Source organism: Eschrichtius robustus, chromosome 11, assembly GCF_028021215.1.
Source record: "Eschrichtius robustus isolate mEscRob2 chromosome 11, mEscRob2.pri, whole genome shotgun sequence".
NCBI classification, from domain to species: Eukaryota; Metazoa; Chordata; class Mammalia; order Artiodactyla; family Eschrichtiidae; genus Eschrichtius; species Eschrichtius robustus.
In genome coordinates this window covers 58589090-58601292 of record NC_090834.1, presented here as the reverse complement: position 1 = coordinate 58601292, position 12203 = coordinate 58589090, and the positions used below count along the sequence as shown (strand labels likewise).

At 56.3% G+C, this 12203-nt stretch overlaps 1 protein-coding gene across 1 annotated transcript in view; it reads left to right on the top strand.

The window, feature by feature from the left end:
* Nucleotides 1-1076: 1076 nt before the first annotated feature.
* Nucleotides 1077-12203, top strand: part of CAPN5 (calpain 5) — a 53609-nt gene continuing 42482 nt past the window's right edge. Inside the window, exon 1 of the mRNA XM_068555847.1 lies at nucleotides 1077-1194. The gene's annotated coding sequence lies outside the window, so the exon portion shown is untranslated. The remainder of the gene's footprint in view (nucleotides 1195-12203) is intronic.

The following is a 12203-nucleotide window of genomic DNA, read 5'->3' as shown; positions in this document are numbered from 1 at the left end:
TACAAAAGGGGGGCTGATTAGTCAGAGTGACTTAGAGGTACACTGGGAACACTGGAAGGAGAGATGAGTGGGTCTGAGCTTCTCCATCTGCGAAGTGGGCTGACACAGGCCTCGGATGAGCATAAACAAACACGTCTGCCCTGCCGTCCCAGAGCCCCTACTATGTGCTAGTGCTGGTCACTCACAAACCTTCTCAGTCTTTTTTTTTTTAATTGAATAGTACATTTATTTATTTATTTATTTATTTCTTCATTTTTGGCTGTGTTGGATCTTCGTTTCTGTGCGAGCGCTTTCTCCAGTTGCGGCAAGCGGTGGCCACTCTTCATCGCAGTGCGCGGGCCTCTCACTGTCGCAGCCTCTCTTGTTGCGGAGCACAGGCTCCAGACGCGCAGGCTCAGTAGTTGTGGCTCACGGGCCTAGCTGCTCCGTGGCATGTGGGATCTTCCCAGACCAGGGCTCGAACCCGTGTCTCCTGCATTGGCAGGCAGATTCTTAACCACTGCGCCACCAGGGAAGCCCCCTTCTCAGTCTTATTTGGGAAATATGCCCCTCCTGCTGTCGCCCCATCACAGCATTTTGAGTAAATAAATACTCAATACGGGCCTGGAGCTTGCTTTCCCCATCTGACAAGGGCCCTCCTTGTGACTCCTGGGGTCTGGGTCCCGCTCCTCCATCCAGAATCTTGGGGATGGATATGGACATGGAGATAGGGAACAGATGGGCGCTCGCCTCTTCGAGTCCTTCTTTTCCCAGCCCCCTGCCTCGGTCCCGACCTAGGCTGGGCTCTGGCGAACTCCCGGAGATGCTGGGAGGGAGGGACGGAGAACGCGGGCCCGATCAAGCCGAGAAGGGTCGGGCTGGGCCGCGCAGGCCCCCAAATCCTCGCCTACTCTCCAGCGGGAACTCTGCAGCCACCTCCCTGCCCGTTCACCTCACAGCTCGGCGCCAGTTCGCATGCGCTGTAATCCTGGCCCTCCCACCCGGCTGGAAGCCACGCCTCTGTCCCCCAATGGGCGGAGGCCGCTGGGCGGGCCCGGCCGCCCGGGAGTTCTAGCTCGAGCCCCGCCCCAGGACAGCCCCAGCTGATCTCCGGCCGGAGCCAGAGGCAGCTGAGGGGGCCGGTCCAGCCTCCGCTCCAGTGCCAGCGCCGAGCCCGGCATCCCCGAGTCCGTAGGGCCCGCGGAGGCGCGGCAGGTAGGAGGTGCTGCGCAGAGGGAGGCGTGTGCGAGCGCGCGTGTGTTCATGTGTGTTTCGGAGGTGTGTGCGTGTGTATGGGTGCAGAGAGGGCCAGCGCGTGCCCTGTGAGCACGAATCGGTGGGTGTGGGGTTGCACATCCTGCAGCCGGGGAGGAAGGAGGTGAGCGCTGGCTTTGAGGCCCGGGGGGGGCGGGGCGGGGACCTCCAGGCTCCGCCCCGGCCCCGGGGGTTCGTCCCCATCCCCGCTCGAGGCTAGGGGCCTCTTCCCACTGCACCCGAGTGTTCCGGAGCTGGTTTCATGGTGCTTACGCGCTGGGGTTTACCTCCCGGGGCATGACCGGCTCTTCCCCTCCTCTTCCTCACAATTCCCCTTTCGTGTCCCTTCCCAGGCCTCCACCCATTCAATTCCACAACCCCTCCCGGGTACCTCCCCATCTCCCGTCCCCCGGCTTGGGAAAGGGGGCAAGGCCACAGCCGATTCCCTTCCTGACCATCTTCCCAGGTTGAATAGGGGCCTTTTTCCTGGGCTGCTGGGCTTGGGTGTGTGTGTGAGGGGGCCAGGGAGGCAGGGAGAGCTGGGGGAGAATGGATCTTGGGCTGCTCTGATCCTGCCACCACCTTTCAGAGTTGGGAGTCTGAGGAGACCCACCTGGGTTCCAGAGGTGAAGCAGGACAGATCGTTAACAGGTGCCAAGTTCTCGCCAGGCTTCATTTCCTGTGGTGGGATTCAGCCCCAGACCCCACAGGGTGGAGGAGAGTGAGGCACAGAGGGTGAAGTGACCTACTCTCTCTCTCAGGGCTGCTGAACCAGAATTTGCACCTGGGTTGCCCTGGCTCTCAAATCAGAATCCTCTCCCTACACCAGCATTGAAGAGAGAAGTGCCGAGGGCAGTTATTCGTAGGATTCTGGGGAGGGAGAAATCTGGGCAGACTTCCTGGAAGAGAGGGTGTTTGAGTGTGGGGCTAAGCCTACCCTATGAGTGCCGAGGCCTCCTGAAGGAACTATTGTATTCTGCTGCAAGGATTGAAAGCCTCCCACCCAGGGTCTTTGGGCCTGGCCTTTGCTGCAGTCCCCAGAGTCCTGGGGTGGGGGTGGGGAGGCCTGGCTGCTTTCCCAGGCTGAGGGCGGGGCAGGCTGGGCCCAGCTGTTGCTGCTTCAGGCCAGAGCTGGGAGCTTGGACGTCGAGGTGCTTAGGCGGGGTCATTGCCCTGAGGAACCTCTCTTCTGACGAGGCAGATGGGTCAAACTGAGAAGCCCCTGCCCGGAGTTGCACCCAGTGCTGGGAGCCAGTCCCTGCCCAGGAGCTGGGGAAGGTTTCACTGCAAAGGATATATCGGTGCTGGGTGCTGAAGGATGAAAAGTTCACCAAGCAGAAAAGAAAGGGCAGGGCACTGCAGGCCCAAGGAATAGATGGGTAAAGGCCTGGAAGCATGTAACTGAATGATAGCCCATGGGGAGGGGCATTAAATCATCAGATGTGCATCCCAGAAGTGTCATCTTTGGCTCTGTGGTGGGTGAGTTGCTAAGGAGGCCCGAGCAGGGAGAGGCCCCTTCCTCTTTCCCCTCGCCTCTCCCCTCCCCAGCTCCACACCCAGGGCTAGGCTTGGCATCTGAGGAGGGCATCTGATAGGGCTTCCCAGAGCCTGCACAGGAGGGGGTGGTGGAGCATGGGGAAGGGTGGGTAGGGGAGCCCTATCTGAGATGGAGCCACCACTGGGGGTGGAGCAGGTTTGAGGGAAGTCGATGAAGTGTGAGAGGCCTGTGGGCTTTTGGGGATGACATCCAGGCCACTGCTCCCAGGCCAGTGCTGTCTCTGCCTGCTTCTGCCCCTGCCTTCCCTGTGGGCTCTCAGGACAGCCCTGAAGCCCTGATCCCTGAACAGGTGGCCCTCCCGGAGCCCCCAGTGGCCACAGGGAAGCCTGTCTCCATGACCTCTCCTACCTGCAGGGCCTGTCATTGTGTCAAGCCTCCTCCTCGCTGAGACTCGCTCTGCACGTGACCTTGAGGCAGGGAACTTCCCCTGTGAGTCTCAGTTTCCTCATATGCAAAATGGGGGTAAATGCTGCCTAATCATAGGGATTTAGGGGTTGATGATGAAGTTAAATCACGTCACTAAAAGTGTTTTACGAAGTACATGGTGTCTGGTAGTCATTATAACTAATAGTACCTAACAATCAGCATCACTTAATCCCTTCTTCCCTGGGGGAGGGACAACCCAGAGGAAGGAGGGGCCGACTTTGGGAGAAGAAGGGTGAAAGGAAACAGGGTCTCTCCCATTGAAGTGGAAGCCCCTCTTGGCTTCAGTGGTTGAGAACTGTGGCCTTCTCAGCCCTCCTGTGTCCGGCCTCACTATCTGGGGCCTGGCAGGTGAGAAGTCTGTCTGCTGCTGGTCTTCTCACCTCACCCCTGCCTTTCTCTGCCCCAGGGTCCTCAAGTGTTTTGAGTGCCTTTAGAACCCCCTCCCCTCCACCCCTCTAGCCTCTCCAGAGACCTCTTCTGCCCCTTCATGCTTTGCCCTTTCTGCTCAAAACATTCCTTGTCTGGCAGTGGTCCTCCCAGGCCTTGCCTTGAGGGCCCCAGACTCTGCAGCTTCTCCTCCTCCCTGGGTTGATGGTGATGCCCTGGGATTGCCTCACTTTAGTTCACGCCCGAGCTGCTGACTTCACTTTGGCCTCAGGCCTTGCCTTTCCCTGCTCACTAATGGCAAAATGGGCCAAGTCCCTTTGGAGTTCTAATCCAGGTTTTTTTAGGAAGCCAGCCTTCAGGCTTGGATGTAGGAAGTTGTGAAATGTGAGCATTTGCTGGCCTGTAATGGCCCCAGTTATTGCTCCCCGTTCTAATTGTTCAAGGATGTGTTTCTAGGGGTCTCAGCTTTCCCAGGACTAGGGGTATGAGGGAGCTACTGGCTGAGGCTATGGTGGCCTGTGGGTGTGGACTGTGGTTTTCTGCCACAGTGGTGCATGCGGTCAGCTGTGAGACAGGGAACTGGTGGCCGGACTAGACCAAGCCCATTCACTGGTACCCAGCTGGCCAGCACTTTCAGGGTACGCCCAGGATGACCTCAGGATCTTGCAGCCTGGGGGACAAAAGGCAGAGAGCCTGCTGGCCTGACCTGCCTGCCCCTGCCTAGCCAGCCCCTGCCCCATTGCCCACTGCTGGGTAACTTCTGCCAGTCAGGGTGAGGTGGTAGGACTCAACTGGTGTGTTACTAATAATATAGTAACTAAGACACTGAAGTTTGGGGTGACTTTGTTTTCCATTGGAGCAGTTCAAGGAGTAACAACTTCATCCTCACTCACTCACTTCCTTGAGCAGGAGAGAGGTGTGAGACTACATACTTACCCACAGGAATGATACTAATGGTATTCATTTCCTTTCGCTGCTGTAATAAATTAACACAAATTTAGTGGCTTAAAATAACACAAATTTATTCTCTTACTGTTTTGGAGGTCAAAAGTCTGAAAAGAGTCTTAAGAGCTAAAATTAAAGTGTCAGGCTGGTTGCTTCTGGAGGCTCCAGGGGAGCCTCTGTTCCTTGTGGCTGTCGGCATTCCTCATGACCTCATCACCCCATTCTCTCTACTTCCGTAACCTCATTGCCTTTTCCTCTTTTGGAGTCAAATCTCCCTCTGTCCCCCTCTTAAGGATACCTGTGACTACATCTAGGATAATCCAGGATAATCTTTCCATCTCAAGATCCTTAATCATATCTGCAAAGTCTTTTTTGCCGTATAAGGTAACATTCTCAGGTTCCAGGGATTGGGATGTTGACATCTTTGGGGGCAGTTATTCAGCCTACCACAGGAGCCAACTGCAGTGTCATTGCAGGCGCCATTCTCAGAGGTCCCCCTCCTGGGTGCCCACAGCTGCTGGCTTCCCTCAGGGGGTCACCCTCAGTGTCTGCTTCTGCCTCAGCCTAGGAGCCTTTGCCGGCAGAGCTTGGGCTGCTGCACCTCTGGCCCCGAGCCCAGCCTGAGGCCACGGTAGGCAGAGCTCAGGGATGTTTGGAAGAGGGGAGCATGCTGGCGTGTCCCCACGGGTTGACCCAGAGACCAGACCCCATCCTGGGGTCCTTAACATAACAGTAGGTTAAGCCTTCCAGAGTGGAGTGCATCTCAGACATTCATTCAATAACCCCAGTGCTGTGCAGGGTCACTTGATCCCCACCATCACCCTGTGAAGGCCAGGCCGGGAGCCCCATTTTGCAGATGAGTATACCAAGGACAATTGGGGCTAAGTCCTGCCTAGAGCAGAGATGTGTGAGGGGAGCCAGGGGTGAGGGCAGGTTGGGCCAGCAGAGCAGGAGACCTGCATTTCATAGGTGAGAACTCTGAGGCACAAAGAGGTAACTGTTCTTGTCCCGTCCTGGCCTCATTCTCCCCATCTGAGGATGCGGATGTGGACGGGACATTCTGAGGCTCTGATTCCTCCTCTGGGCATGGGGAGAGGGGGCACTGGCGTTCAGGGCTGCCTTGGGCAGGAATGTGACATGGGGCAGAGCAGTGCCTGGAGCCTGGAAGTGCTGCCAACACGCTGCTCGCCCAGAGACGTGGTTGTCATCCTGGGAGGTCGTGAGCCTCCTGGTGCCTCCAAGGAAGGACCCCCAGCCAAACTCCCAGACAGCGCCTGGCTGTGTGCTGTGGACCCTGCCCCAGTGTGGGTCTCCATTGGATCTCCATGGCCAAGGCCATGCTTTGCAGGGCCATTTCTACAGCCTGGTCTCCCTGCCTGCGTCCTGGCCTCCTTTCCATCCAGACTTCTTGTGAATCCTCCAGGAGCCCAGCTCACACCCTGGCACGCTGCCGAGTCCTTAGCCTGGCTTTCAGGGTCCCCATAACCTGGCTGTGGCAGTGTTGCCATGCTAGCCCTTTCTTTCTTCCTCTCCCCTGCACCCTGTCCTCCCGCCTTGCCTAAATGGTTTCCTCCTCCCAGAAGGTTCCGTCTTCCTCTGAACCTTCCACTTCTGTCTCTTAAAAATCACAGCCCACCCTATGAGCTCCTGCTTAGATGCCGCCTCCTCCTCGAGCCTTTCCTGCCCCGTCTGAATGCGTCACTGCCCTCTTAGAGCAGATCTCTCTGGCTGGTACTGGGGTTGCTGTCTCTCCTTCACCAGGCTGACCTCCCGGGCTGAGCCCGGTCCGACTTTTCGCTGCCCCCTTGGCCAGGCACAGAGCAGGTGGGGGAAGGTTGAATGGGGGCATGCAGCTGAGTGGGACTCCTGGAGCTGATGAGTGGGTCACTGCCTTTGCTTGAGGGATGGAATGGTGGGCCAGGCAGAGCAGAGCTCTGACATGAGACAGGCCCCTGACTGTCCTGAATGCATTTCTTCCCTCTCTGTGCCCCCTGGGCCTCATCTGTGCAATGAGAACAGTACAGCTCATTTCTGAGGGTGTGCAGGAATTTGACCTAGGAATTGAGCCTCAGTTTCCCAGTCTGAGAAATGGGCACCATCCCACCTGGTTTCCAACCTTGATTCTTGGAGGCAGGTGGTGCTAGAGGCACAGACTACCTATGCAGGAAGCAGGAAAAGAGGCTGTCCTGGTGACAAACACAGCTGATCGGAAAAGAGCAAGAAGTGTCCCCCTCTCCACCATTCAGTGGTGAGAGCCTGCAGGCCAGACAGGGCAGGGTCTTGCCTGAGGTCACACAGCACAGTGGAGCTGAGGCAGCTTCAGTGACCTGATCAAGTCTCGTTTTTGTAGGTTGTTCCCCCTGTGGGGAGTGAGCAGCACCTGTGAGCTGCAGCTGCAGGTGTCAACCCCGCCCCAGTAGGATAGGGAAGAGCTGCTGCTGCTGGGTGCTCAGCTGCACCTGCCCCTCCCTCTGCACTTTCTCACCAGATGTGCTGCTGGGCTGGGTTTCCCAGGCCCAGTGACTTTCAGTGCCCAAGCCAGCTGCTCAGGCTGCCTGATGCTGAGCCTTGGCCAGCCTGCTGCCCACGAAGATTCCCAGCTTCTTCCCGTCCCTGCTGATGCCCGGCAGATCCAGCTGGATCTCACCTGCTTACTGAGGCTTCCCGGCCCCCTCCTCACAACACCCAAGTCCCAGTGGGAACCGCTGAGGGGCAGAGGCCTCGGGACTCAGCCAGGGCCACACAGCGAGCCAGCCCCGAGGCTAGCTTCTCCCTCATATACACGGCCGTGGGACATCAGCGCCCCAGGACCGCTGTCCTCCAGGACCAGCGAGAGACCCTGAGCCCCAAACATGCCTGGCCCTGCCCTCCAGACCCACTTGTCTCTTAGCACAGAGCGCTTGGTCGGGTTTACGTGTTAGAAAGATCACTGCAGCTGGGTGGAGACTGGATTGGACACAGACAGAAACCATAAGGGGAGGGCAGTGGAGAAGAAAGACAGGATTTCCCAGTCCCGGTGACGCCTGCTCGGCCTTGGCCAGAGTGACTCACTGGGCCTGGCCCCGTGGTTCCGCTGCCGGAGCCCCTGTGGCCCCAGCACAGCTCACCCTCCTCACCCCTTCTCCCCCCACACCCTGCCATCTGTTCCTCAGCACACAGTGCATGGGGGAGATGGGGCCCTGGGAGGCCACAACACAACCACAGTCGGACAGAGAGAGATGTGTTGAGCATGTTATTGAAACAGTGGCTCGTGGGGCAAGAGAGGAGTGGGAGTGGCTCTACAATAAAAGAGAATGAACTCATAGATAAAGCCCAAACTCTGAGGCTCCAGGCCCCCTCCCTGGCCTCTGGCCTTCCCTGCCCTGGCTCTGGCTGAGGCTCTCCCTGGCCCGCGTTACTACTTCAGCACCTGACCCTCGGTCTCACCCCTCCACCCCTCCCTGGCTGCCCCCTGCCCTCAGTGAGAGCCCACTTCCCGAAGCCGGCATCCCAGTCTTGCAAAGCCGGTCCTGCCAGCTTTCCCCACTCAAAGCTCTGCACCCTGGCCTTCCGGCTGTTACCTGATGCTCTCTGCCTTCCCTCCACCTGGAGTGCATCCTGCCTGCGCGCTCCCCCTGCAGATTCCCGCCTAGCCTTCCATCCCTGCCCTGTCCAGTTCCATCTTGAAGAGACACCACCATTCTTCCTGCCCCTATTGCCCCACCTGCAACATGCATCGCTTCTGGGACCACTGACCACAGTGTGTCTGGCTTAGTTCTTGGTCTGTGCCTGTCACCCTGTGCCTCTCCGCCCTGGGACTGCCGTGAGGATCTGACCCCCTCCTGTCAGCTCAGGACCAGCCCAGAGGGGTGCCAGAGAAGATGAGCACGTCAGAATTGACCGTTCCCTGAATTATAAGCTGCAGCTGTTCAGCCCTTCCCTGGTCATGTGGCATAGGGGAGGGGGGCTCTGTTGCTTGGAGTGGAATATGGTGGGAGGTTGAGGGAGTGGGGCCGGGGTCGGGGGGCTTTGTCTGTCGGGCATCCTTGGCTCCTTCGGCCGGCCCTGGATGACACCCACTGCCGGGCCATGCTGCGCCATGGGCACCCGCTGTGGGGTGTGGGAACTGGGGCACAGAGGAGGGACCCGCAGCAGGCCTCCTGCACTCTCCTTTCACTCCCACAACTGGCTGGTCCCCAAGTAGAGTTGGGTCTGCCTCCCACCCAGCTCTGCGTTCACACGTGGGCACACAGGCTCTCTGGCCTGCCTTCTGGTTTTTCTGCCCTGGTCATGTCCTTTTCCAGTGCATTCTCCATGTGGCAGCCAGGTGGATCTCAAGTCCCTCCCCTGCTCAGCACCCTTCACGCTCTCCATCACCTCAGGATGAAGCCCGATCCCTGCGCCTGGCCTTCCGGGACCTCTGGCTGGGATCCTGGGCAGCCTTGCCTGTGGTCTCCTCCCGCACCCTCACTGCCACTCTGCCTCAGCTCAGTTCCTTTCCCTGAGGGCCCTGCCTGCCCTCAGGGCTGAGAACATCTCCTGAGGATGGGGCCTGGCTGGTTGGTAACCCCTCCTCAGAGAGGAAGCTTTGGAGGTGTGTGCCCAGTGGGGTGTGGGGCTGCCACCCCGACCTTGTGGGATCCTCTCTTGGACTTGAGCACCTCAAGGGTCAAAGCCACAGGTGTCCTGAGAGACAGAGGAGGTGGCTCGCAGGAGGTCACAGCCTGTGCATGAAAAAGGCCAAGTCCGGACTAGTGCTGTGACCCAGCCCGGGCTTCTTCCCTGCTCCACACCCCCTGGGTCTTCCCACCCTGGGTGCCAGGCAGGACCCTACGGGTATGTAATGTCCCCAAAACTGGTGGGATCGGAGTCACTAGATTCAGCTAGCCCTTCTTCCCAGGGCCCCTGCACAGGCTTTTTCTGTTTAAGATTTTATTAAAGCACAACTGACCTACAGAACAATGCGTAAGTCATAGATACATAGCTCTGTGACCCTATCCATGCGGCCACCACTCAGATCAAGGAGCAGTGTTACTGGAACCCCAGAAGCCCCCCTCCTACCCCTTCCAGTCACTACCCCCAAAGGCAGCCACCATCCTGCCTTCAACTCACCATAGATGGCTTATATCTGCTTTTCAGTTTTACATCAGTGGAATCGAAGTATTGCTTCTCTTGTTTACTGTTGTGCTCAAGAGAGCCATCCATGAGTTGCATGCAGCAATAATTTGTCCATTTTCATTACTGTATAATATTCCATTAAACACCATATTCATTCTTTCTTCTGGTGATGGACATTTTGGGTTGTTTCTAATTTTTATCTATAACAAATACTACTACACTAAACATTCTTGTACTTGTTTTTTGGTGAACATGTGCACGTGTTTCTGTTCAGTATATACTTAGGAGTAGAATTACTGAATGAGTAATGAGTATGCATTTGTTCAGCTTTAACTGATGTGGTCAGATGGTTTTGCAAAGTGGTTGTATCAGTTGACACTCCCACCACCAACGTGAAAGAGCTGGACTTGGGAGAGAGAGTGTGTGTGTGTGTGGTGTTTTTCCCTGCAGCCATTCCAGTCAGGGCGTAGTGGTTTCTCATTGTGCTTTTAATTTGCATTTCCTTGATGATTAGTGAAGTCCAGCACTTTCCTTCCATCCATTGGCCATTTGGATATGCTCTTTTTCTAATATTTTCTTCAGAAAGCTTTACTGTTTTACCTTTCGGTTAGATTTGCAGTCTATGTGGAATTGCTTTTGAGCGTGGTGTGCGGTCAGGGTCAAGATGAAGCTTTTCTCACACGGATAGCTAGTCAGCTGAGCACCATGCATTGAAAAGACCATCCTTTCCCTAATGCGCTGTGGTGTCGCCTTTTGTCCAAATCAGGTGTCCTTGTCTTGGAGGGCTTTCTGGTCTGTTCTGTTAGTCTGGTTGTCTACCCTATGCCAGCCCCACACTGTGTCAGTTACTAGAGCTTTGGGAAAGGTCTTGTCACCTGTGAGTGTGAGTCCTCCAGCTGCTCTTTTTCAAATGGCCTTGGCTGTTCTTGGCCCTCTGAGTGCTGGCTCTGCTATCCCACCTCTTAGAGGAAGCCCCAAGGCTCAGAGAGGTAAGGTGACTTTCCCCTGCCACACAGTTCTGGAACGAAGTCTTGGCTCCTTCCTGGGCAGCACCCTGCCCTCCAGGCGTGATGAAATGCTGCAGTTCCTGCCTGCACCACCGGGAACTTAACAGATTTCTTGAAATCACCTTCCTTTTTCCTTGATATTTTTTAAAGGAAACTGTGCATTTACTCTAAATAGAAAGTCAGTATTACTCTCTAAGTACAAGGTAACTGGAAGAATCTTAAAACTAAATTAAAACAACAGAAAAATCCATTCAGTTGCAGGCAGGTGCCATTGCTCTGAGCCTGGGGCTGGCTCTTCCTTTGTTAAGTAGGTGGGCAAGGGCCGTGAAGGTTTCAAGACTTGCTGGACCGAACTAAGTTCTCCTTGAGAGAGAAGTGGATGGGGAATAACTTTCTTACTGACTTACTTACTGCCACGTAAAGCAACTTAGAGCGACCCCTAAAATGGTCACAGTACTAACCTGGGGCCTGCTTTGGGAAGCCCTGGTGTGATGAGGAGGCTGGAGGCTTGAGGTCCAGCTAATGGGCTGCAGGTTTTGTACATGTTCCTTTTATGTTCTCATCTAAAAAATGGGACTGAAACTGTCTCCTGTTTCCCCCTGGCTGCGGTGGCTGAACTGTCCAGGAAGGCTCAGTGGTATCTGCCCCCGCTGTAGCTGGCTCCGTGTGGCCTGCTGCAAGATGAGCCCTTACTCTGCCCATGCACCCCTGGCCTGTCCCTGCCACCTCCAGCAGGTCCAGGGACAGCAGATCAGGGCACACCCTCCCGGAAGGAGGTACACACTGTTTCCAAGGTGAGGATAGATAGAGCTCCTATGGGGCAGGCCCGGGGGCAGATGCCACCTTAGAGGCTGGAACCAGGAAGGGCTGATAGCAGTTCAGAGGGATTAGTAAATTACCCAAGGACACACAGCGCTAAGTCGCGCAGCTGGGATTCAAACTCAGGTCTGACTGACCTGCTGGAAGACTGGGTTCCCTGAGCTCCCTGGTGGGTGCTCCCATGCCCTTGTTCTGACCCGGGTCAGTGCCCCCATGCTCAGTCTATGGAATCCCACTGTGCCAGGCTGGGTCTGAATCAACTTGTGCTTTCCTGCCTCTGAGCCTTTGCTTGAGCTATTCTCTCTGACTGGAGTGGCCTTTCTCTCCTAAAGCACAGCTGACTTCTGGGTCCAGGCCTTTGCAAAGGCTTCTTTGTGTCCCTCTTGCTGGAATGATGCATATTCCATGCTGCCTTGTGTCTGTTGGCTGCACTAGACCATGAAGTTCCTTGGGGACAGGAACCCTGAATTGTTGTAACCCTCCTGGCAGGGGAGGCACATCGTAGATGTGACCCAGACATCCGTGCTGACATCCGCCAGGGACACAGTGCATTAAAGTATGCAAAGTGCTGTTCCACGCGGCCGTGTCTCATTTGATCCTCCCAGAGGCCCTGGCACATTATCTCTTCCTTCCACACAAGGACCATGCAGACCAGAGAGGTGACATGGCCTGTCCAGGTCTCACAGCTTAGGGGGACATTGCGAAACTAAAGCCAAGTCACCGTCAAGAGC